This window comes from Thunnus maccoyii, chromosome 8 (genome assembly GCF_910596095.1).
Source record: "Thunnus maccoyii chromosome 8, fThuMac1.1, whole genome shotgun sequence".
Taxonomy (NCBI): Eukaryota; Metazoa; Chordata; class Actinopteri; order Scombriformes; family Scombridae; genus Thunnus; species Thunnus maccoyii.
In genome coordinates this window covers 2,099,310-2,126,559 of record NC_056540.1, presented here as the reverse complement: position 1 = coordinate 2,126,559, position 27,250 = coordinate 2,099,310, and the positions used below count along the sequence as shown (strand labels likewise).

Sequence of the window (27,250 nt, the reverse complement as noted above, 5' to 3'; positions counted from 1 at the left end):
TACTACAAGCATCAGTCTGTTGTAATGAGTCAGACTCATGCTGTGCAACCAAACGTTAATGGAAATCCCAACATTTTCAAACAGTATGTAATATCAGGCTGCAACTGTGGGAAAATGTATCTAAAATGATGCAGAGGGCATGTCGAATATTTAAAATGTGATGGAATGATGCAGTCATAAATATCACTGTGCATTAAAGGCTTCAGTATGCTTCAACAGCGTTTCTGATGATGGAAACAGGGAGCTGTGTCTGCCAATATTTGTAATATTCCATAACTGAGGATCACATGACAGCCACACCCACTTCACATAGTCAACAACATGACTGGTCTTGAGGAGAGACTGTTAGGAAGTCTGTTATCTCCTTTAGTATGATTAATTGCATTGAGAGTATAAAGACACAAAGTTGTTGGAGAGAGAGAGAGAGTGATCAGGAGGCGGAGGAATGCAGCCAGGAGGACGCTATGACAGCAGGCTATTCACATACCTTCCAGTGTGGACGTTCTCAACAGGTAGAAACTATTTGGCTGAAACCAAATGTCCAGACTTCACTTGCAGGGCTGTCCAAACCCACCGCTCATCAAGTCCACCAGCCGCCTCCACAGGATTATTTGCAGACTTCTAGAGAGTGTGTGTTTGGGCTGCAGACTTCACCAGTCTTCACTTGGAAGATTATCCGAAGTTCATAGCAATACAGATATGACAATATAAAGAAAAGGGATAATAATTATAATAATAGGCCTACCATAATTATTATACATTTGTTTTCATTTTTAAATCATAGGTAGTTCATGTAAAGGGAACAGAACTGGATCTGTTCTACTGTACGAAGCAACAAATTCTGCACAAATCCTGCATGAGTTGCCAATATCAATGCCATCAAGAAGTGTTCAGTGAATTACTTTGAAATGAGTTACTGTACACGGTCAGGAATTTCAATTCATCTCCATGGAAACACTTAAGGTCTTGAGTCCCATTTCATAGCGCATTACATTCCCTCGCAGCCCCAGCGTCCTTGCACACTTGTCGTGATGACGGTGAACACATCGCGGTAGGAAAGACGACAGTGTGTGTGAGTGTGGTGTGGTGTGGTGGGCAGGTCCGGAGGATGGAAGTTTACATTCAGCCTTTGACTTTCCATGATATAAAGTCAGAGGGCGTTATTTCCACTGAGGATGGGAGCAACACCCCCCCCCCCCCCCTCTCTTTTCTAAATCCTATTTTTACTTTCATAGTTACAGTTTGAATATATTTTTCTATTTATATGTCTTTTCCACACACACACACACACACACACACACACACACTGTATTTGCATCTGTACCAGCCTTTGTGGTATAGATGCAAATACCTCATTACTACCATCATTACCATTAAATTATCAGGTCTCTATCAAGGAAACTAAACATTATTTTAAGCAGGGGTAGTGATGAAGAAGACATTTACATAGCATTTCTATTTCCATTTTGCATTTTATATGTATGTGCATATATATATATATGCGTGTATAATGAATATATATATATAATGAATATAAGCAAAGAAATTAATAGCTACATACTTCAAATCACAGTGTGATGCAGTTTAATCAAACGGTACACTTAAGGATGCTATTTATTTTATTTTATTATTAGAAGATTAGAATTAATTTCTTAATTTAGACACAATTATACTAATTATAAACAGTTTCTGTAACACATGATATTGCTTCCATTCTCAAAGGTTTATCATTACATGCATGATGTTCTGCAAGGTGTTGTGCTATAAAATAATGTGTATTTTTGATTGTGATGTTTATTTAGTTATTAGTCTTGTGTACGGTACGTGGTATGACAGTGTGTTTTACATAGCAGTGGAAAATATACATTTGATCAGGTAGTTGTTCAAATAAAATAAAATAAAAGCCAGGAACGGTATACCAGATGTTTTACACATTGTTCACTTTCTCTTTCTTTCTAAGCTTGACACACACACACACACACACAGAGAGAGAGAGAGAGAGAGAGAAATGAGTGGGTGTGTTTCTGTTCTGCGTTTGTCCAGTAGGTGGGAGTAGCACTCTGTGTGTGTGAGCTTGGTTCAGCTTTGCTCATGCAAACACACACAAGCTCAGTATTCAGGCTGAATGACCCTCCAGCAGTCCGGCAGCTGAGATGAGAACAGACACAGACTCTCAGCACCTCATCCCCTCATAAACCCTACATTCCACTAACCACAACTGTTAACATTCTACATTTTTTGGGTGGATATCTCTTCCATATTTCTTGTTTATTATTATCATCATTTTCACCAAAAAAAAATTTCCACTGTGTGTCTTTTGTGCTCGTTGGTCCATAGCATAGGTCTCCATGGTAATAATCACAGTGTGTGTGCTTGTTGCTGTCGACGGTAAACATGACGCTCCGTGGGAGACTGACTGTTTCAGCCTAATGAACAGGACGTACCGGCTGTCAGGCTCAATCCAGTCCTCATCCACTAACAGTCATATGCAGAGCAAGTTTAGCCGTCCACTGGGAGGCTTAAAATAATGTACATTATACATATAATATACACACACACATCTCCCAAATGGACTGTGAATGTTCAAGACAACAGCTTTACTCCATCAAACGTGTGTTTAGGTACTATATCTACTGGCTACAGAGTGTGTGTGTGTGTGTGTGTGTGTGTGGCTGCCTCCTGGAGTTGAGCTCGCACAGCTATTAAATGCAAAAACCAGTTCATTTCTTTGTTTGAACAAAACCAGGATTCCATTCCTCCTCCCTTCTGTCCCTTGCCTCTCTCCCTGTCGCTTTTTTTTTTTTTTTTTTTTTCCTGTGGAATAATCCCGGATCCTTTGAGTGGCAGTCACAATTTCCTATTAAATCTCTGGAATCCTCTCAGCTGTCATTAAAATCTTACCATCCTTTGGAGAGATAGAAGGGGTGGAGGGGAGGAGAGAGAGAGAGAGAGAGAGAGAGAGAGAGAGGAAAGGGAGAAGTGGGACGAAGGGACAAACATGAAAGAGAAAGCAGTGGTACAGATTTGCCTTTGATTCTCACCAATACGCAGCTGATGTAATAAGATATAAAACCGTGCTGCTAATGAGGCTGTGAGACAAAGGCTCCCGGATAGACGGGGGATGTGGGGAAAAATGAGCGCTATGTCTCGGGGTTCCTGCGTGACTAATATTATTTCAAATTCCTAATCTCATCTGGAAAATGATTAGTCTGTACCTGTGTGTGTCAAGCTGATTCTTATCTTCAACTCTCACCACGTTTTTGCCCATATTTCCATTTCTGGTTCCATCTCTTCCTAGTATATATGTATATATGTATATACACACACACACATATATATATATATATATATATATATATGAAAATGACAAAGGCTGCAAAGATATGAATCCAGTATAGAATCTATGCTAGGCTGCAGCTTCGAGGCAGAGCGGAGCAGGAGACGCCACCAGAACTAAATAATAATGATAATAAAGTTGATTTTTATAGCACTTACCAAAACCAGCAATTAAAAAAGCTCATTACTGAAGGCAAACATAAAAACAATAAAACACTGAGACAAACTAAGTGAACATAAAAATTGAGATCAGGTAGCAGGAATAAAGGACTAATAAATACCAAGTATGATTACAAACAGCTACGAGAAAGAAAAATCTGTACCAGAAACAGATACATATCTAGTAATATTCATCAAGAGCTCCGCAGAGAGGCTGTGCAAGAGACAATTATAGGTGCGAGATGAGATAAATACAGTTAAAAAGCTAAAGAGACTAGAAACCTGAATACATGAGAAGTCAGTGGCTAACAGGCTAAAGACATACGTGATCCTTCCTGCTGCGTTTTGTACCAACTGCACCCAAATGTAATCTCTATCTGAATGAAGCAGGAACTCATGCACACGTAGTAGCCAACTACATTTAAATGATAAAACAGGCTTTTCAGTAACAGTGGATTTTCAGAGATAATTTAAAAGACAAGTCACTAATTCCGCAAGTCTGAGTTCATCAGGCGTGACTTTCTGAAGTTGAGTCTTGGGGGAAATGCATGAACTGAATCATGGATGTGAATGATAACAGCTGTGTTATTTTTTTTTTACCTGTTACAGCAGAGGGTTTGCGTCTTCAGATATACTAACATTATGTCACAGAAGTCTAACTTGGCACAAGCAACATTTAAATCTGATAAAAATTCATCAAAGAATAGCAATATTCCTTAAAAGCAAGACTTTTATACTGTAAGTCAAACAGGAGATGATTCAAACTTGAGACTGTAACTAAACATCTGACTAAACACGGGAGGATTAGTCATCTGAACATTCAAGGCAATGAGACAAACACAGTAATACAAAACTTGCTGATAAGTCAATTAACAACTGTGCAAACACACCCACACACACACAGCCATCACTTCTCTTTATGGACAAAACCATATTTACAATCAGCGTGAACTGTATTCAGTTAGCATCTCTGCAAGCCTCCCTCCTCTTGTGAATTAAATGACACAAATCCATATTCAGTGTTTTGTAATGATTTAATGACGACGGCTTTGCACGCCGCGTTGCAATTGACCCACTCAATTAGTCCCACATTCAGTCCATGGCTCCGCATCAAAAGATGAATATAGGCTGGTGAAGGTGATGGAAAAAAAAGAAAAAAAGAAAGACAAACATGCATGCATTCTGATAAGTCTCTCTCATTTTAACTGCATCTAAATGAAAACTCACACAAGTGATTTCTGAGTCATTCTGGTGAGCTGAGTCGTTGGGATAGGCAGTGCGCGGTGGAACAGCTGAGTGATTAAATGGAGTTGGGGCCTTGGCAGCTTGCCTCACCTTCCTGCTCCCAGCTCCTCTCCGAAAATCCTCTTTCCTCTTACCCTTGCTTCTCGTTTTGGAGTTTTTGTCCTCATTTAGCTCTCTCTCTCAGCTCATTACGCTGTCGCTTTTTCTTCCCCTCACCTGTTCCTGCCGTTTGCTGGCATCACGAGGCGGTGCCCCGGCCGCTCGGTGTCGTGGAGGGGAGCTAATAATCCATAATTTACAATAACACTCGTTAATAATTAAGGGAATTGGAGCGTTCTGAGAACTCCAGCGCAATTACCCCCGAAGCCAATGCTGCGGTTTGCGAGGGCTCGCACTGCGGTTTAGCAGCTTTATTACAAAAGCGGGCAGCTTCAAGCGGGTGGTAGAGGAGTGAAAGGGGAAGCCGGTGGGGAAGCAGCCTGAGATTGACCTGCGGGGTGTACGGCAGACGGGGACGGTGGGATTACTGCCTGCTAGTGCGCTGTGTGGTTTATCTATGCACAAACCCCCGTGCTATCTGTTTTCATGGCAGACAGAGGGAGAGATAAAGAGGAAGAGCTCACTGGTTGTGGCTTCGTGTGACAAGCAGATTGTTAGGATCCCGGATCTGTTGAAGCATTTAACCCAGAGCGCTGGAGTGGCGTTCAAAATAAAATTTGACAGGCAGAGTTGAAGGGGGTCCTTCAGCGAAATTTGATAGGCAGACAGAGATGGGGGGGGGGGGGGGTCCTTTAACACGAGCTTGACAGGCAAACAGAGAGGGCACCTAAAGGAAGAAAAGCTTACCTACTAGAGACCTTGTGTTGGCTTTGATAAGCACATTGAAACTGGAGCTGGAGCCCTCTGTCCTGTGAGGAGCAATCAGCACAGCCATATTGGACTAATTAAGTCTCTTAACAAGCTTTGCTAACGAGGATCCAGTGACAGAGCTTTTCTACCGCACAAGAACGACAGGAAACTAAGCTTTCTCAGTTAGACGTCACCTTCGCTTTCCTCTCCTTCTTTCTTTTTTTTTTTTGAGATTGACACTTGAACCTTGGGAGCAAGTCGAGGCTGTTGAGTAACCCCTCCCTCTCTGACACCGGGGTCAGAGGTTAAGCGCGCCTCTCGTAGTCCGACTCCTTATCCCTCGCCGTCACCTGTGGAGAGTGAATCGAAGCTGATTTGGCAGCTCTCCAGGTCAAAAGGTTTGACTCAAATTTCCAGCCAAAATCGCTACACTTAATTACCCTGTTTTGTTTTTGGTTTTTTTTTCCTGTAATCACATTTGACACACACCTCCCTCCTCCCCCCCCCTCGTCTCCAGCTCTGCTAACACACCGCATAACCCTCACACATATCTGTCAACTGTTCTCTTGCCTGTAGGCTTCTGAGAAGACCATAACTATGTTATTATTGTGCACATAATTAACACAAGATGTACCATTTATAGGTGGTGAATGACATTTTACACCAGAGCTGCCAAGAGGTCATTTTTTACCCTCCTGGTGTTTTCTGATGTGTTTTCTCAGTTCATGATTTTTCCTACAACGGCTTCATCTAGTGAATTATGGTGGGTGATTATTTACACCTTGATCCTCCGCGGGGTCATTTTTACCCCTCACAGAAACCGCTGTACACTGCTGTGCTCGACATTCCTGCCACATCCGGTTGCTTAGCAACACCCATTGTTTAGATGTCTTTTAATAAGCAGGAGGCCATATCACAAGAGTAGACTAGAGCTAGCTAGATTTGGTAGAGGAAGAATTACAGTGTTAAACACAAGTGAGCAAAAAACAGATGTACAGCTTATGTGTGGACGGTGCGTGTGTGTGTGTGTGTGTGTGTGTGTGTGTGTGTGTGAGAGAGAGAGAGCATGCTCCATTTCTTTTTTCCACTAACCTATAAAACACGTTATTATCCAAAATTCATTTTTAACTTTTACTCAAAGCTTCTTCTTCTACAATAATTAAATAATTTAAAGATGTTAATTATTTGGTTGTTTGTTTGTTGTAGCCTACAGTTACTGATGAATTTTAAAATGTATTTGACCTTTTTGATCTGTAATGAAATAGCCTAAAGCAGCTGTAAAATTAATAAACCCCATAAACTGAATTTTAAATAGTTATTTTGTCAAGTCTTACTTATTATTAAATATATATATATATATATATGTATATACATGAAAATGATCAACTTAACTGCTTCAAGGAATCACATCTTTACACTAGCTGACGGTGTTGTGGTGGTTCTGGGGGGGGATGTTAGGACGCTGGTGGTTCTAGTGTTAATACATCAGGAGGCCTGAGTTTTAAAAGCCTTGTAATTTCTGTGTAGGAGCTGCATCACATCACTCAGCTGTATCAGCACTGCAGAATAAATTGCTTACATAAGGCCGGAGTGCCTCGCTCGCACTTAAAAAGGAAAGGTTCAAAATGAACATTGTTTCCGTGCCTCGGTCCCATCCGGATGGCTCAGGATGCAGCGTCATTTGAATGCAAACCCTGGAGATGGAAAGAAAGGGAAAAAGGTGGAGGGGGCTGGGGGGGGGGGGGGGGGGGGGGACATTAGAGGAAGGGAAAAAAAAAAAAAGGCGAACGGGAAAGGGAGGGGAAACAAATGTGAGAGCTGTCGTGCATGAAATTAAAAGATACCTCCAAAATACTCCTGCCTGCGATGCTTTATGGCGGGGGGGGGGGGGGCCTCCTGGAAGTCTCTCTCCCGTCTCTCTTTCTGTTTGTCTGCAGGGGAAGGCAGACGTGAGACAGTATAACCTTTAAGGAACGTCCAAATCGATAAAGCTCTCCGGTTCCCCAGATCTCAGCACTGCTGTTGCCTTAAGCTAAAGGACGGGGCTGGGGATTCTGGGATATGGGATATTTGCACTGCCACTTGCTTTGCTTTGAACTCTCTGGTATTGTTAGGGAAAACCTTTGCAGGGACTTGTCTTCCCCAATCCCTGCGTCCTTGTTTTTGGTTTTTGTACTCCCAAGGCAGACTGCCTGTAGCCAGAGTAGATATACGATCCAGAACTTAACCACTGGGCCACATAAAAACACGCCTGAGGAGCTGGCTTTACCCACCAGAGCCTGACCCATACTGGATTTTTGAGGCTGATACTGGTATTGATTTTTTTTTTTTAGAGTTTAAACCTGTTTCAACCTTAGCTGTTTTTGCTTCTTTTTTCTTTATTTAAACTCAGACTCATGGCGTAGTTACTGCATGTCTTCCAGTAGAAGGTGGGATAGTCAGAGATGTCTTTAATGGAATGCAACAGAGGTACCCAGTCTGACCACACATGTTGTGGCTACAAGGTCACTCAGACCTCTGGGCCACCTGGAAGCCTCATGTTTGTCTCATGCAATTTGACTTTTTTTCCCCGTTGGCCGTTGCGCTTTCAAAATGATTCAGTGCAAACACTTTTCTATTCTGTCATTAGTGGGTGTTTACGGCGCTTCCACAATCATGTCTGCCGGGACTCAGCCTCTCCATGAGACCGAGCGCAAAAACACACGTTTACCGACCGAAGCATCTCACACGCACACACGGTCGCGTTTCACATGTGAGCACTGTAGGACTGTTTATATTTCATTTGATTAAGTTTTCATATTTTTATCAGATGAGAAAGTAACCATTTAGATTCCAGTTCAGTATGTTGTCAGTTTGTGTGGTGACATTATATCAGAAGAAAGGATCTGTGTGCCGTCTTAAATTCAATTTCTGCACCTTACATGTGTCTTTTCTGTGATTTCTGTGTTCATAGTGAATCAAATAAAAGTGACAGAACAACATGAAACACTGTATTAGCTCATTTACACTCAGCTTTAATGATGAACTGAATAGTTACAGCCTTAAAACTCTTATGGAGTTGTGAGTAAGTGAAAACACATTTTAAAAATAGCCTAAATCTTTTAAATATCCTGAATTTGAAGTATTTTTAATGTTTTGTTCTATGTGTACAGCACCTTGAGTTACAACTACTGAATGAAAAGTGCTATACAAAGAAATAAACTTCAAAGAAAACAGAAAGCAGAAGAATATTAGCTCATTTGTTAGCTATCAGTTCATATTTTGACTTTAAGGCTCAGAATGTCCCATTGACATCGTTCTTCTGTCTCTGGAACGCTGACAGTCTCCTCTATCCGTTCATATACAGATATATACTCTACATGTTTACATACAGGCAAACCATCAAAACACAAGGCTAGGTCAGACTAGTATATGGCTATGAAACGCTAGAGGGCTTTTAATTTGTACGTCTCTTGGTTACCATCAGACATGGACATTGCAGCATTTTTAAGTCCCTTTTTCTCTCTATGTCTTTATTTTGGCAGATATAGAATCCAGAAAACCGGTTTAGTGAAAACTCTGAGTTTGTTAACCCTGAGTTGAGGGAAACTCTGGCTTTTCAGTTCCAGAAAGAGAGGGAACTTAAACTTGGGGTTACCATGGTAACCGACTCTGTGAAGCCAAACTTCTGGCTGGCAGGTTTTCTTCAACGAACCCTGAGTTTGTGTCCGTCTCCTCCCTCTTACATCTCCTCATTCATTCAGTCCGTATCATATGGAAGCACATTAATAAGCAGAGGTTTACTGTATGTCACAATCTAAATCCTGCTTGGATATCAGTTTACTTACTCAAGGACTTTCTAAAGTTACCACTTTTTTTTTTGCACATCAGTCATTTCTTTGAACAGTGTTTTTTTTTGCCTTCACATTTAAATATTACACAGTGTGAATTCATCCTCAGCTCAGAATAAAACCTCTGCATGTCCTTCTGTTCTAACACTCACACTCTGTCAGTTTGTCAGAGCAGCTCCTGCACTGAAAACTTTATTGCACATAATGTGTAAAAAAATCAGTATGAAGCTTTAGACACGTGGGATCAATGAATAATCATTTGTATCATTCATCATGTGATTGGTTGCAGTGATGGAACATGGTTGTGAGTGAGCAGGATCCAGCAGCATCACTGAACGCTGTTGAGCCCAGATACAAATAGATGTCTAAAATGTTAAAATCTGCTGTATTTTAACCTTGACGCCTTTTCAAGTGCAAATCACCAAACACATTATTACTGATCAGACTGTGAGCTTACAGTCATGTCTCTGTGTCTTTGATCTGTATATGTTTTAAATCTTTAACTATATTTTTCATCTTCAGTCGCTGCCTCCTGTGTTTTGCCCCCATAAGATTAAAGATGAACAAATATATTTAAAATGTAACGTAGCTGCAGCCTGATACACAGTCAGATTCCACTTTATCACCATTAATGAAATGTAAGTCTGCTAAATGATGAATTCATGGACAACACTGAATGAAACTTTATTGTGTTAACTTATTGACACTTTCCTGCTCTGACTCACAGAGTCAGTGTCAGTCAGTATTTACAGATAAATGTGCTTCGTCCACACACGTATACATTCATATCTCTACGTCCTTGTGTTTTCTAATATTGATTTATTTATGATTGTGAACAGAAGAGATGTGATTTCTGATGCATGAATGAGGTTCAGAGTAAGTCTATAGTGAGAGGTTCAGAGTAAGTCTATAGTGAGAGTAGGTCTATAGTGAGAGGAACAGAGTAGGTCTATAGTGAGAGGTTCAGAGTAAGTCTATAGTGAGAGTAAGTCTATAGTGAGAGGGACAGAGTAAGTCTATAGTGAGAGTAAGTCTATAGTGAGAGGGACAGAGTAAGTCTATAGTGAGAGGTTCAGAGTAAGTCTATAGTGAGAGGGACAGAGTAAGTCTATAGTGAGAGGTTCAGAATAAGTCTATAGTGAGAGGGACAGAGTAAGTCTATAGTGAGAGGGACAGAGTAAGTCTATAGTGAGAGGGACAGAGTAAGTCTATAGTGAGAGGGACAGAGTAAGTCTATAGTGAGAGGTTCAGAGTAAGTCTATAGTGAGAGGGACAGAGTAAGTCTATAGTGAGAGGGACAGAGTAAGTCTATAGTGAGAGGGACAGAGTAAGTCTATAGTGAGAGGGACATTTAACAGTGTTGTCAGTGCTCTCTGGTGGACTAACCCTTTCTTAATGACCTTAAACACATCTTTGATGTTTCTGTAGTGTGTGTTTCTTGTTGCTTACAGCCAACATACGCTAATAATAAAAATGATAATAATGCTAATAATAACCATTACCGCACTTTTCAAAAACAAGTTGAAAAAAGAGCTTTACAGACATGAGAAAATCAACACTCATGGGAGAATATGCAATACATGGTAAATAATAAGATTAAAAGAGAAAATAGTTTAATAAAAAAAATAATAGAATTAAAAGCCAGTGTAACTAATTAAAAGCTCATCTAATTTCCAGTGGAGGGCTTTTCCAGAGGACCCCTGACTACAAACACCCTGTGACTGTCTGTCTCCAGCCTGGAGCTGCAGACAGTCAGTAGCAACTGGTCAGCAGACCTCAGGCTATGAGCCGGAGAGTAAGGAGTGAGAGGATTGGCAATGTAGAGTGGGTCAAGTCCTATCTGTGCCTTCAAAACAAGTAATAAAAGTGGCAATCCTGAAGGCCACAGGTGACCAGTGCAAGAAGGCCCAAACAGGACAATATGGTCATATTGATAATGTATCTGTAATAAATTCATAAGTAAGTAAAATTTGCTGAAAAAATGCTGATTTATCAGCTGGGCTCGACTGCCTACCTGGGAACACAACTGCTCCCCGATCCAGTCTTCACTGGTTAAGGATGTGAAGCTTTATTTCCCCTCCTGCAGAGGATTGAAAACACACATAAAACAAGCAAGTTGTCTCAGGCTCTCCGAGGAGGGAACTGATATCTGTCGACACAGACCTTTGATTATTGTCAGGGGAGGATGCTATTCAGTGTGGACGGGAGGGACAGACGCACTAAAGGGACACGTAGGGAGGGTTTTAGGAAATGTGAATTTTCATTTTCCTTTCAAAAGCCACGTGTAGCTCCCCGACAGCGACTCGTTCAAGCTAAAAACCCAAATATCCCCTGTCGATCAGCAGAAAGTCAAGAGAGAAAAATCAATGTTTCATGAGTAATTCACATCTGACTGATAGTGAGTTTGCCACATTACAGTGCTCAGGGCTTAACTAGTTCAAACAGCCTCTACTGGTCTCCTCTATCTGAAAAGGCACATTCATGGCAGTGTTGTCAGCTCTGATATCAGACAGCCTTTGGGTGGAATTCTGTTTGGAAACTAAATAAATAAATGATCCATCAAAATTGCTCTTTGACACTAAGGCCTGAGCCTCAGTGACACAGCAAATATTACATTTGTCTTGCACTATCCACATCTTTTTAGGGATTGAATCAGATTGCATAAAGTTACATGGGTCTTACACGCACTGACATCTGCACATTTGGGCTGATACTATTCAGATAGTTTGTTCAGTGTGTGCAACACTCTTTGCTGGCTTCCAGTCAGTGTGGTGAAAATAACAGGCCAACGACGGTTCATTTATGCTGAAAATTGTGTATTAAATACCTTGAAAATAGCATAAAATATCATTTGTGCCAGTTAGCCATGTTTCCATCTAATTGTGAAGTGAATTTTAAGTGAACATCAGCTGGTTTGGAGCAATAAACTAGGCTATGCAAAGTGTAGTTTCGTCAGAAGTTGGTGGTATAGGCTGTTATGCATAGCTGCAATAAACAGAGTAGAAGAAGTGAAGCACCGGAAACAAAACCAGTCGCTTTCTCTACGAGAGGAAAATGGAGAGGTCTTCAGGAATTTGTTTCAATTGTGCAAGTTGTAATTGTTCTTTCATGTTAGCTAGTATTGATGTAGCACACTTATCTCTCGTCTAATCAGAGAGGAGCCCTGAGTTCTTAAAATCAACTAACTTAATGTGCAATAAATAGAAAATACTTAAATGTTTCTCTTTTGTTTATATATACTTTTGTATTTGTCTTGGGTCCCTTTATACACTGTTAATGGATTGTAATTATTATTAGGCTCTGTTTTACTTAACCCTTGTATTAAATCTATGCAAGGTAATCTACTTGATGAATTAGACTACTACAATGAAATAGGTGTATTACTCCTTTAAACAAAGCTGTCACTGATATCCACTGATAAATACCTCTAGTGAAAGAAATAACCAAACATCACACTGGAATTAGTTTTAGAAATAATGAACTTCTCTTTTTTTACTTTTGCCAATTTCCCATATAAGCAACTAAATAAGAGTCTCTTCCAATAACTGGAGTTATGGCAATAACTCTTCAAATGTAAACAATATGCTCAAAGACTCACATTCACTAAGCGCGCGCGCACACACACACACACCGGCAGGTATTTAAATAAAAGAAAATAAACCCCCGTTGCAGGCCTGATTCGATGCATGTGAACAGAGAGGCCCAAAACTATTTGGCCGCTTAACTCAAAACAGCAACAAAATAAAATGCGGTACCTTGGTCATGACGTCTGACTCCAATCAGCAGTTTCTACCAGCCTCGGTCTCCGGGAGGGAACAGGATACAGTTTACACCAGCCTCGGTCTCCGGGAGGGAACAGGATACAGTTTACACCAGCCTCGGTCTCCGGGAGGGAACAGGATGCAGTTTATACCAGCCTCGGTCTCCGGGAGGGAACAGGATACAGTTTATACCAGCCTCGGTCTCCGGGAAGGAACAGGATACACGCTGAAGTCCAGAGATGGCGGGTCCTGCCCATGTAGTGAAAAGTCTCTCTGAAAATTGACTTAGTAGCTCATAGCACTGTCCGATAATCCTCAGGGTTTCCACGTCGAAAACGATGAACTAAAGCCTTTAGCATAAACTGGGTTAGCTACACGGTGGCTATAAGTCCATTGACTGTGCTAATTAATGCTAATAAATCACTTGTGTGTTAGTTATAATGGCAATGAGTCCATTCACTTTGCTAATGAATGCTAACAACACACGTTCGGCTAATGAGCTAACAAACAAACTTGAACAACTGCACAACATACTTCGAGTAGAAGTATCTTCAGCTGCTCGTAGAAGTCCAGAGATGGCGGGTCCTGCCCATGTAGTGAAAAGTCTCTCTGAGCATTGACTTAGTAGCTCATAGCACTGTCCGATAATCCTCAGGGTTTCCACGTCGAAAACGATGAACTAAAGCCTTTAGCATAAACTGGGTTAGCTACACGGTGGCTATAAGTCCATTGACTGTGCTAATTAATGCTAATAAATCACTCGTGTGTTCACTTTGCTAATGAATGCTAACAACACACGTTCGGCTAATGAGCTAACAAACAAACAAACTTGAACAACTGCACAACATACTTCGAGTAGAAGTATCTTCAGCTGCTCGTAGAAAATATGTAGCATGAGTATCCTGGCATAGACTGTTGGGTAGATAATCTCAGACACCAGCTACACATTTGTTTGTGAACACTGCGCATACATCGCTACTCAGTCCGTCAAGTTACAGGACTTTTACTCACACTCTACTTTTCTCTCTTTCTCGTTCTCTCTCCACACCTGTGTGCCCCGCCCACGAGCTCCCGCTCGGCCAATAGACTTTACATTGTGATGACGTCACGGATTTTTAAATCGCTTTTCTCGGCTCGAGGAAAGTTTTACAAACATAAAACCTCCATGGCTCAAAAGTTCATATAGAAAGAATCATAATTGTTTGCAGTTCGAGGGGTCCTGTCAACAGTTTTACAGGTGTCTCTTCTACAGTGATGATCTATGGGGAAAATCATTTTTGGGCTGCAGGGGGATTTTTCGCTGCAATAGTGGCCACTGAGCGGCGGCGCCCTATCCGGTTCTTATTATACATCTATGGATCCAACCCACTTCAACCAATGAATGACCAGTATTAAACTTACTCTGGAATACTACTTCCTTTTACGACCATGAACTCTTCAAAATAAAACGAATATTTATAACGATACATCTGCATATTTTTAACTTATTTATTCCATTGAACCTTTTAATCTTTTAGGAAATAGCTGTTTTTAACCGTATTTATGATGTATCTTTTAACCTTAATTATTTAACTTAACATAAACTTTATTACAATGTATGGTATTTTTAACCTGGCTACATTGGCTATGTTTTTGCACATTATGGGAATATCTGGGAAGATGCCGACAGCAGAAACAGCTCATCAGTCATGTGAGTTAAATGTTCGCTACGTCAGAACTTACTCAGCAAAGGTGTTTCCATGTCCCATTTAGAGCATTAATGTTGTGTTCACACCAAACATGAGGCAAATTTTCACTTCGCAAGTTTGGCCGCAGGATCATTTGTATTTATTCTCCCCAAACTGCCAGCGACAAATGGCAGGTACTGACTAGTCCCCACCCCGACAATGGGAGCTAGCGCGGTGATGTTACTGAAGCTCAGCCCGCCTGTCATCATGACGACTCAGTCCTCCTGCTAACAACAGCCAACACTTATCTGTAGACACTGAGAGATACATTATCAACTCAAGTTTTGCACTTCCCAGACGACAACTACAGACCTTAAAGTGATATGAACCCAAAATACGCTTAGATTTTGCTGTGATTTCATTGCAATAAATAAAGGATGCAGAAATAACTACATCATGATGCCGATTTGTAAAAAGTCTGTATTCTTTCTTTGTCAGGTCTGTCCACAAGATGACAAGCAAACAACTTTTAAAATGCTTGTTTTCTGAATGGAGTTCAGCAGCAGCATGTTATTTGTCTGCTTGGATTTGAAAATGACAAGATAGGCAAGACTCCGAGGTGTATTTCTTATATCAGCTGCCGCGCCAAGTATAAATATCAGAACACTGACTAATTGTAGTTTCAGTTGGTACCTCTCACAGAGCTGTTGGTAGTGTTAGTAAGCCTGATAAGAGATGGCGGAGAGGACGTTGTATATGAACGTGAGATTCTGTGGCAGAAAACACAACACATGAGCCTGCTGATAAATGTGCTATATTCAGAGCTCTCAATCTACAGTATGACAACCACCCCCCTCCCCCCACCCCGTTGCACTTTTTAAATATGCAGGGATGGAGGGAGTTAGCAGAATTTGAGTGTGTAGTTACTCTTTAACTTGCATTATGTAGCTTATATGTTCTTCTATAACATAACAACATTTTTATTTTTACTGTTGTTCAAAAAGAAAGAAAAATATATCAAATGATAATTTACTTTAGGGGGAAAAACATCCAGTAGTCTGGTTAAAAAAAACCTGCTGGTTATGTACTTTTCCATTTACTGAACCGACCACATCTTTGGTCACAAAGATACATTTGGGAAACACGCGGTATGGAGTCCATTGAACGTGATCCGGGACTTTTCAAATAAACCTGACATATTGACTTGGAATCTGTGGTTTAGTGTGTCTTTGTGTGAGCACTGGGTAACATTGGCTTTGATGCATCTGCTCATTTCCTTTAAGAGCAGCGGGAGCAGAAGGAGGACGAGGCCTATAGATTGACTCTGCATGTTGCCAGCATATAGAGGACAGACTGTATGTCACCTCTTCACTCACATGGGGGGGGGGGGTGTTGGCTACAGTAACATGTTGTAACATGAAGCCATTTGCACTTCAGGAACATGTTACATTATTCAAAAGATGGCATCACCCAGTGATTTAGTCTCTATCAGTGATGAAACAATATGTACTTGACATCTGTTTGATATGTAATTTGATTTAATCTAGAAATGCTTGAATCATGCTCTGAAATGTCACAATACACCCTGTAGTCTTTCAAATTTAAAACATGCAATGGCCTTTCACTGCAGCACTGAACAGAGCCCCATCCCTAACGCTTGAGATGCTGTACATGCTCGCTATTTGTCCAAATTAAATTCTAGTGCCCATATGGACACTTGTGGGAAATCTTCTCTGCAAAGGAAGGGACTAATTAAAACTTAAGAGAGGAATCCAAAGGAGTCTACTAAACAGCAGTGCCACACACTCCCCCACAATGGCTGAACCTCCAACAACACACATTGTGTAAGTGTATTTTTATGCTTCAGGTCTATTATCGTACATTTCACGCATTAGTACCGAGTACATACCTATCAGGCTCTGAGTACTGCTTACAACGCAAGTGACCTACACTAGATACCGTGCTCGAATGCATCCTGTGTAGACGGAGGGCTGAAATTATGCTTCTCTGGTTTGATGATTGATTTAAATACATACAATACTGAAACTCCTATTCATAATTAAATTCTTTTAGCTAATATCTGTTTACTGTTAACTGTGTGAGTGGTCTTGCTCATTAGAGTACAAACTTCTGACCTATGGAACCAGGGGGAAGTTCAAGTCACGAAGTTAAGATGCATTGCATTAATAATGGATTTTTCAGATTTTGCTGACACTTGACTCCCTAATTACATCGTTTTCTTGAGCTTGAACTTTAAGACAATATTCTAATTATGCCCATAAAACCCTAAAAACTTGATTTCAAATCTTTAGTATTTCTCTGTATGTTAAATATTCACAATACAACACAGTAAGAATATAATTTAACACTAAGACCACCAGGGGTCACTATATACCTAAAACCACCAACAGGTAAAATTTACCTGTGCACCTGGCTACCACATTTCTAATACTAAAAAATGTACTCTGTCATTGTATTAAAGCTTTGTCTTCACAAAGGAATGTCTAAAGTCATGAAATGAGTTTGTTTAATCATCTGTGTTTTGGTCCTGTTGTTTTATAATGTAAGCACTAATCACTTTGCATGGCCGTCAGTCTGTCAGTCTAAAATGACACTGAAAATGGATATTAAAAGGAAATATTTGCATGTTTGGGTGGTGTGATATTATTATAAAACCACATTCATCACATAATGAGATAACTCATGTTATTTAAATGACCAAAGTAGCCTAAATACCTAAAATAGACAATAACAAGCCATAATAATAATAATAAATAACCACCACACTTATGGGTGATTTAATGTCACAACAAAATCCACATGACAAAGTCATTTCTCCTAATTAATGATTAATTTAGGCATTTTAACAATGTGTGAATAAGAGAACATCATCAAGAAACTTGAGGTAACCATTAAAGCTTTTTTAAATTTATAACATCATAACGCAAATATATATTTCTGTTTTGGTGTTCAGTTCATGAAAACAGAGTAAGGTAACAGGCATATTAGGCTAAAAAGTCTATAAACAATAGATGGTAACATGGCAAAACAAAAATGATGAATAATCAATGAATTAAAAATAAGTTTTACACAAAATGAACATTTGTGAGCAGAATAAACCATCTTCATTTGAACACATGTCTCTCAAACACACTTTGAGCAGACATTCAGCACCTTGACTGTGTATTTTCCACACAGCTCTCCTGCACTTCAGGTGATTAGTGAAGGTGTTTTTGTAGGTCATTCTCTTCTGCTCTTTTTACCATTTAATTATGACTTGACGTAGTTGTTAGATCACACACTCCAACAAATACCATTGCCTAGCAACTTAAAATGTTTAAACATAAACTGCTCATAAATAAATGCATTTCATATGGGGGTAAAGTTTACCTGGTGGTGTTTACAGGTATAAATGCCTGTCTGGATTCATCTTCACTATTTTTAACAATAGGTGGTGCTACATAGCACTGTTCTAGGAAAAGTCAAAGACTCAGGGATATGAATATTTAATTAAAACATAGTAACATACAATTGAAAAACTTCCTCGGGGTTATGGTGTTAAAGTTTAGAAAAAAAACAAACAATGCCTGATTATTATTTTTTAAGCATTTGACAGTTAAAAACTCATAAACTGCTTCATTAGGACTGTGTGGGTGTGGTTTGACAAGATTTGACTGACAGTGCTGGCAACATAAGCACTCCAACAACTGTTAATCACAATTCAAATGTTGCTCAATCATGACTGATTTATAAAATGCATTTCTTCCAACTGAAACCCACCTACTGTCAACCAGTAAGAAGAACTCAGGCAAAAACACAAATACAGAAATCTTTTATAAAATTGTGTGTTCAGGTAAAACCCAATCACTCATAATAAGAAGTTGATTGAGAAAATATGCTTTCAGGAGCTCTAAAGTGACTACGTTTTCTGAACAACAGCCAGTGTAGCAATTAATGAACAGGAAAGTGACCACTGATGTATTATAAGACTGATATATATATATATATATATATGCTTAAATTCAACAAACTGACGGTGCCTTAAGTGCAGTTCATGTGTGCAGAGCAACAAAAGCATGAGTGTCCCTCAGGCTCTGAGGATGGAACCACATGATAATCAGATTTTCTGATTAAACACTGACAATGAGAGATTTGTGCCACATAGAAAATACAGATTCTCAAGTTTGAATTAACACTACCAGACTGGAGACTCTTTCTCTCTCTCAACCCAACCGGTCAAAGCAGATGGCCGCCCACCAAGAGCCGGGGTCTGCTTGAGGTTTCTACCCGTTAAAGGGGAGTTTTTCCTTACCGCTGTCGCCAAGTGCTTGCTCATGGGGGAATTGTTGGGTCTCTGTAAATTAAAGAGTACGGTCTTGACCTGCTCTATGTGAAAAGTGCCTTGAGATGACTTCTGTTGTGATATGGCGCTATATAAATAAAAATTGATTGATTGATTGATATATACTGATATACTGATATAAGCTTGATATATTTCCTTAACTGACATTACGGAGTCAGCTTGCTGATCTGATAACTATGTTTCAGCATGTCACTGATAAACATTTCACTGGTTTTAATATGATAATTTTTACTTTATTATTTTGCTGCAGGGATTCTTATTGGTGGATGAATGAGCAATAGAAACTCCTCCTGATGAGCAGGTTGGCACTTTGCATGGCAGCCTCTGCCATCAGTGTATGTGTGTTAATGGGTGAATGCTGACATGTAGTGTAAAGTGCTTTGAGTGGTGCTATATAAATGCAGTCCATTTACCATTTATTATAGTATAGTAATAATGTAATTTTTCCAACAATTCAAATATTGTGTGCAAAAAACACTTCAAAACAGCTTCTATGTATCTCTTTACAGTTGAATAGTCAGTTAAGATGAATTCTGTGGCCCCTTATCAAACATGATGTAGTCATCTCTCTGAGGTACTGTCCGTTGATCTCCACAGCTGTGGTAATTATTGATGCAGCACGAATAAAAAGCAGAATATTAGCTTACCCTCTCCTTTCCACAGAGAATACAAGTAGTTGGAGTAGCTAATACCAAAATGTTTTGGAAGTGAATATAATTAAAAATGGCTAATGACTAATGAAACTATCACCACCGCAGCTGAGGAGAGGCAACACATGTCTTGTACCATTCTCTGACATCTCCTGTGCTCTCAGATCAAACTACAGCAGGTGAGGCTCGGGACCTCTGTGATCTTCCAGCTCAGAATCATGCGGGTGGGTCCTCCACCGGTATGACTCCCCCTGTAGAGAAAGTTGTCGCTATCATGCTAGCTAAAAGTGGCTGATGCGCTGATGCAATCTTACATGCTGTGTTGCCAAGCCTCTGCACAACTGTTGGAGACTACATACCCTTAAGCAACTGACTCAAGAGAATCCTGGGAACTGAAAGGTAATAATGTCTCCTGGTGAGGTACGCTGTGTTCACTCATTATTTTATTTTTATATTAAAACTACTGAAATTTTTACTCTGTGACATACTAGACAAAGGACAGTAGCACATAGAGAAGGCTGAAAAAGCCAGGAAACTGACTCAGGTCAGGTACACAGCAGTATCTATCTAACGTTAGTTAACATTAGCCACCATAAGCTTCCTGTCATATCAGACCTAAGGCTGTAGCAGCAAAAGCAGAGTAGGCAAGCATGTGTTTTATGGCGTCTTTTAGATACAAAGAACAGAGATTCTACACAATAACAAAAAACAACAAGACACCTGGAGAAAATAAACATGTCTGAGAAACAATCAAATCCATCTAATACATCACAGCAGCGAGTGAGAGGAGGAAGTGTGCGAGCAGCTGTAGAAAATCGCTTTCATTGTGCTGGCTGATCTCTCTCAGAACCAGTGGGTCAGGGTGACAAGCTCCTGACTTCCATCTTCAGATGAAGTGGCTCTCAGTGGAAGTTCAGGGCAACAGGCGTCTGGCCGATCGATGGCTGGGGGAGGGATATGAAGCATGGGCTCACCTCGGATGATAAATCTATCGCGGTGGGCGATATGAAGTATGCACATGCCACACCTGATGTATATGAGTGTGCAGGCTTGACGCCTGGCAAAGAGATTGATTAAATGGTTCTTTTGCCTCTGTGTGTGTGTGTGTGTGTGAGATGTGTGCCGATACACACACACAAACACAGCTTCTTGTCATTTTGACTGAAAGCTTCAGGCTGTTGGGTTGAAATCACGTCTCTCTAAAATTGAAAACATCCTTAACTCAGGGGACCTCTCCTTCCTCTCCTCCTCGTCTTCTCTCTTTGTTGTAGGAGGGCAGTTGTATCTCCAGCCGCCATGACGCCCACTGGGAGCTATTGTCTGGACAGGGATTTCATTTTCTTCTGCGGACATACTATAAGCCTCATGTTGACTTTGTCCACAGAAAAGTGCACACGTACACACACACTTTCTTCTATTTCTAAATCCTCCTCATGCTGCATGTACTCTTCTGTAAGTGTGCATCATCTGATGGACAAAAGATCCAGACCCAAAAATCTCCCAAAAGATTAAAAAAAAAACCTAAAATAAAAACTATTGTATATTTAGGGTTGGGGAAGATAAGGTGTGGTTAGATTTAGGCGATTAAGATGTTGGTTAAAGGGTTGGTATGGTGTAAAACAAGAAAACTGAGCTTTGGGATGGATTAGGGTGATGGTGGGGCCTCCTGTGCTGTAAAATTACTCATTTCTGTCTCCTGTCTTTTTAAGTCTTTTGAAATTTTGAAATTCATGGCTCAAGAGCAAGTGGCATTGAGGCTGGACTCGTTACTATGTCACCCCCTACAGTCGTATGAAATGCAGGAAGCTTTAGCACAAGGCCTTCACCGCCCAGCACTACGCCGAGTCCATACGTAACTTCTGTAGCCAGAGTTTGCATTTCAGCCGGATGATGAGCAAAGCAGGACACTGGAAATGTACTAAAGCTAAGCTAGCAACTTCTGGCTACTTTGTTAGGAAACTTAGACATGATCTTGCCTTTCTGAAACATGCTGTTGAAGTCTCAAATGTGCAGCAGCCAGTTCCTCCCTTCATTCAGGATCAGACTCCACTTCATAGACTTCTATAAACTGTCTTATGTCTCCAGCTACAGCCATTACTCCAGGTAAAGATGCAGTGTAAGGGAACTTTCATTAGACTAGGTGCTCCTTCATAATGGCAACTTTATGTAAATAGCTTAAAAAATCAGCCTGCTGGAGGACAGAGGGGAATTTGGACTGCAAGGAAAGATGGATTTAGAGAAATCTAAACAACTTCTGGTGAATAAAATATCACAGATATGTTTAAAATAGACTCAAAATTTATAAAAATGAGTCAAAAAGGCCATAATACCAGATCTTTGAGAAAAAGAACATAGTTACAGTTTTAACAAAAGGCTAACTGCAGGTTAAGTACAGGTCTTTAAAGGGATGTTAACTCTCTCTACTGCATTGCTGCACTAGAGTCCAATGTGTTACTCGCCCATCCACCACCCTGACCTTCACACCCTCACTCTCTGCCTCACTAGTCACAATACAAATATAAAAATCTTCTCCAATCGGGGCTGTTACCCTGGCCATGTGGAGGGCCTCAATGGATTTTACAGACTCCTTAAGCTCACATTTAAAAAAAAAAAAAGCAGCAGTGTCTTGTTCTCAGCTGTGTGAAAGACAGTGAAACACACTCCCAACTCCTGCACCAACTCTCACACCCAAAAAAAGGTGCGTACAATCTCCAGCACTTCGAAATGAATTTCTAATTACGTTGTCAGCGCCGTCAGTGGAGTATCTGGGAGTTAAATATTAGAGGCTTTTCTACGGCTCAATTACACTATCTCCCCGTCACTGAGGACAGACAGTGCATTCGGTCTAATTACTGACAAAACAGTTTTCCAGAATAAACATAAGCGAGCGTCCTGGCTTAAACATCAAAGTCCTGCTTCAATCAAAACCTTTCAAAACCTGTCAGAAATCACACATCCAACACTTCACATCTTCTGTGAGCTAACTGATAAAAGCTGCTTCCAGGGCCATGCCCACGGCAATGTCTGAGGTGTTTTTTTTTATTTTATTTTATTACATCAGTGATATCATCTATTGATGAGGTCTCGCAAGGCCCATGATCATTACTAATGATACGTCCAAGCTATTTAGATATTTGATTATGACCACTCCACTTCCATACATCTGCATATGTCATTTGTGTTCACTCCATTATGAAGCATTCTAATGTTACCTAATATAAATTCATTTGCAGTATGATGATGTATAATTGACGTAAATGGCATCAGATGATGTATATATTGCTGGGAAGAGTAGCGTTAGAAACATTGATCTTGCTGTTAGGAGGGAGAATATGTCTGTTCAACAGTGTAAAAGCTGAGAGGAGCTACTAACAGCACGTCATCATCATCATCATCATAATCATGGAGTGTTGTAGCCTCGTCTCTGACGTATAAAACACAAGACATGACCTTTGGGAAATGACTCATCATTATACAGGTTCTAACATCAAACCGATCCTAAAATTTTATCACTGCTGGAGGCTTATCAGAGCAGCTATTAAACTTTAGGTAAGGCACATTTCATTAAAAATCAGTATGCTTTACATTAGAGGCCCTGAAAATATTTTCTCAACCAGCTTCTTACTATGAGCAATGGTGTCCTAAATGAAAGCAGTTTTCTGCTAGTGGCATAACCATTTTGGTTATTGCACATGAGAGACAAGTGTCTCTTGCTAGTTTAAAGAAGATGTGGCTCTGTTGAAGAGGTTTTGGAGAATGGGATGCAGCAGAGGACAAAGAAATGGAGAAGATAAGAAAGAAACCAAGTGAAAAACAGCACAAGGAAGTGACACCTGAAGTGCTTCAAATGATAAAGTAAGAGAAGGATCAGATTAATACAAAAAAGGCAACAAAATTGGCAATATACTGGGAGACTTTCTCTGCCAAAAACAGAAGAACACTGATTTGGAGACATACTCTGCAGTTATGCTTAGTAACACCTTACATGAGTACAGAACAGTGTGGCAAGCTGTCATGACAACAGAAAGCTTCATAACCTATTGACTTTTATAATTATTAATTATTATTATTAATTATGCAAATGCTTTTATTTTATATTGTTGGCAAATGACCATGGTGTAAGTGGGATAATCAACTTGTAGGTGTACGTTAAATGGTTTTAACCCTTTGAAAACGGACGTCCTGTGGGCGACCCTAGACTGGCCGCGGGGGGTCGTTGTTTACATAGTCTAATTCAAATAGATCTAAAATAAAAACCATAACAGCTAGAGCTTTCATTCTTTTTGCAGCCGAAAGCTAAGGCTCTCATCTTTCACGCAATCATGTTGTACGCTTGTGTCGGAAGATGATGACGCCATTATGTTTTGTTACGTGTGACAGGTGTAAAACTGGGTAAAATGTAATGACGTCGCGGGGTGGCGCGGTGGAATAGAGCGGAGAAGCAGGTCGAAGTCAGAGAGATTGAGAGAAAGTTGAGAGATTCAGATTCAGATATTGAGAGAGTAAGTGTATTTTTGTAGCATATACGTGTCTTTTTTTTTGTTGTGATGGCGAAGAAAAGAAGGATTTGGAGGTTTTGTTCGCGGGTGGTGACCAGAAGAGGTCATATATATATATATATATAATCATTTAAAGCAATACTTTAAAATGTACATGACCACATGAAAATGCAATAAGAATGTACTGGAGTTGCATCCCATCACAGAAATGCATTGGTTTTGCTTTTTTGTAACCATAACCACGTTGCATTATTCTATTTCCTTATTGTAAACAAATTTCATGAGACCCAATCCAAGTCCTCTTTCTAACTTCATTACTATGTCTGTGGCCATCAGCTCCAAGCCCACTGGTTCCTACTAAAGACATAAATTTAACTCAAACAGGAGGCGCTATTTGTTGGGGACATGTGTTGAGCACATTTGGTGCTGCATTGATTCCCAAGGGGTAGGCTACTTCTGCAGTTGACAGGTGGTACATGGAAAGATTGTAGAGCTAATTGATATGAAAAAAAATAGAAATTGCAATTAATTTCAAAAATATATCCATATACTCAGTCAGCTGTAACACCATGCACATGTGCTGCAATTGAGAGCACATGAAAACCAGTTATAGTTACAGTTAGCTGTAAGTAATGGATAGATGGATGAAACAGATAACAGATAAATTGTTGAAATATATATCGCAAAGTTATAAGGCTAAACTGTTGAAATAGTAACATAGCTAAAGGTATTCGATAAATAGTTAAAATAGGTAAATATTATAGTAATTGACAGTTAAAGTATATGAAAATGCTATTGTAGGCTAACAATAGGCCTCTCCACTTTTTTCCATATAATTAACAGAGTTCAGTAGCTTCCAGTTTAAAACCATTCAAATGAATATGAACACATTTGGAACTTGACGGCAGGGTTTTAGGGGTACATGTGACAAATATATATACAAATATATATACAGTATTTGGACACACAGTGCTTGTTAGTAGGATCAATGCTGACGTTACGAAACAGAATATCAAAAGATAATTCTGTGACAAGAAAATATTTATCAGTGCAGAACATAAAAACAATGACTACATGATGAGGCAAAAACTGGGGTTGGTTATGTGGCAAGAACTACTATGGATGACAACCTGCTGGACTTAATGGTAACATTAGCAGCTGTGGTGGCTAGTTGTGAAGTTTCCCTCCTTCCCTCTCAGTAATTAGACTGTGTAATGTCAGCTTGCTGGAGGAGCCATTAGTGCGTAGCAGGGACTGATGCTGCTCTTACAGCCAAGTGATTGCTGGCCTACTGTACCAACCCAAGCAGAACAAACAGCCCAACACCCAGTCTATTTGATTGTCCAATCAACTTGTGCATGTGTGTGCACGTATGGGCCTCTTTTGTCTGAGTTAAGCTCTCCGCGGCAAAGCCGGCACTAAACGAACTGTACACGCTGATCTAAAAGAAAGCCTTTAACATCCTAATCATCCTTCAAACCCTCCACAAACTAGATGATTATGCCCAGCTCTCTCCTGCTCTGCATGAGACACAGGATATTGGAAAAGCTCCGCCATGATTTACAGTCATTTCAAAAGCCCGGCGTATCTCCGTGATAAATCCACTGAGAGCATGACTGAGAGGGTGCTGCGCTTTTACTCCAGGCTACAATGAAAACAGACTGCGATACATCAATAACTGCACGGAGAGAGCAGAATATTTCAGCGAAATTACTAAGATGTCTTAATATTCCAGGAAAAATGTCAGAATAAAAGGCAGAGTTGGAGAAAGTGAGTTAGCTTATGCTGATTTTTTTTTTCTACTCAAGCTCCCACTTTTCCTCCATCTTTCTCTCTCAGCTGAACCCTTCTTTGATCCTCACCTTGTGGGTCACACTGCCTGTTTTCACCCCGACCGATAACGTCAAATAAAAACAGATCTGCTGTCAAGATTACCTGCTTTAAAGGTTTGGAAAAAAAGGAGGGGAGGAAGGAGTTGACAATGCCAGAATAAAAGCAGATTTATCTTAAAAGAGAAACAGGTGTGAGAGTTGTTTCTCTGCATCAGGTCCGTATCAATAGGCCTCATATACATAACAGTGATGGCTTTGAAGGTAAAAAAAATCCCTCCTTCCCTGGTCTGGTAGGCATTATGCTGCACTGAGACTGAAGAAGGTCACTGTTTTCTGTCTGACATTCTTCTAACATAGAAACTCCTGCCAGGTGGCCAGGCCGAGGCCCCTGAGGATTGTGGGAAAAAGGAGGATAATAATGGGTGAATAGAGCTGCTGCCCTGTTGGGTCCTCGCTGACATTTGGAGATGGTCTCTGTTGGCTATATGGAGAGTAAGAGTGTGTTAATATGTGTATAACATTGATTCCCCTGGTTGTTTGGTTTGTGGTAGTTTTCTGTGACTGTGTGTACATGAAAGCAGATTTTGCTAATACGCTTTCATGATCGCTGATACCAAAAGTTTGCAGACTGATGGTGCAGATTGATATTTGCGCACAAAAAAAAAATGTTTACAGGCTTCCCATAGACACACAGTGTAATATTAATCATTCTATAATTTATTCAAAGTGTATCATATTCATCAAATAGCAGGTGGATGACACTGACTGCATGATATGTAATTTTGCTCACAGAGCAACCCTAGAGCACCAACATCTTTAACATGTATCCAAATTGGGAAAACAAGTCATGTGTTTTATTCTATGTAAAATCCAAATGATAGTTGGTGAATCAGAAAAGGAACATTTGATTTTCACTTACCCACACTTCACTTACAGCATGGCTCTAAGATTCACTGATTTAAAACCATGAGGAAGCTGTGAAATTGTGTTGAGGCATGTAGATTTTGACCCTACATTGTGATTGTGTATTGTGTACACTGTGAATAATATCTAAAAAGA

At 40.1% G+C, this 27,250-nt stretch overlaps 3 long non-coding RNA genes across 3 annotated transcripts; 1 reads left to right on the top strand and 2 right to left on the bottom strand.

The window, feature by feature from the left end:
• Window positions 1-4,207: 4,207 nt before the first annotated feature.
• Window positions 4,208-7,312, bottom strand: LOC121902600. The gene is made up of 2 exons (XR_006097595.1): window positions 7,169-7,312; window positions 4,208-5,939 (listed from the first exon to the last, which is right to left on the bottom strand). It is a non-coding gene; the product is annotated as an uncharacterized LOC121902600 (long non-coding RNA).
• A 169-nt stretch (window positions 7,313-7,481) lies between these two features.
• Window positions 7,482-14,378, bottom strand: LOC121902598. Its single transcript, XR_006097593.1, has 3 exons — window positions 13,175-14,378; window positions 11,434-11,499; window positions 7,482-7,520 (listed from the first exon to the last, which is right to left on the bottom strand). It is a non-coding gene; the product is annotated as an uncharacterized LOC121902598 (long non-coding RNA).
• LOC121902599 lies at window positions 9,937-13,509 on the top strand. The gene is made up of 2 exons (XR_006097594.1): window positions 9,937-10,288; window positions 10,381-13,509. It is a non-coding gene; the product is annotated as an uncharacterized LOC121902599 (long non-coding RNA).
• Window positions 14,379-27,250: the final 12,872 nt, after the last annotated feature.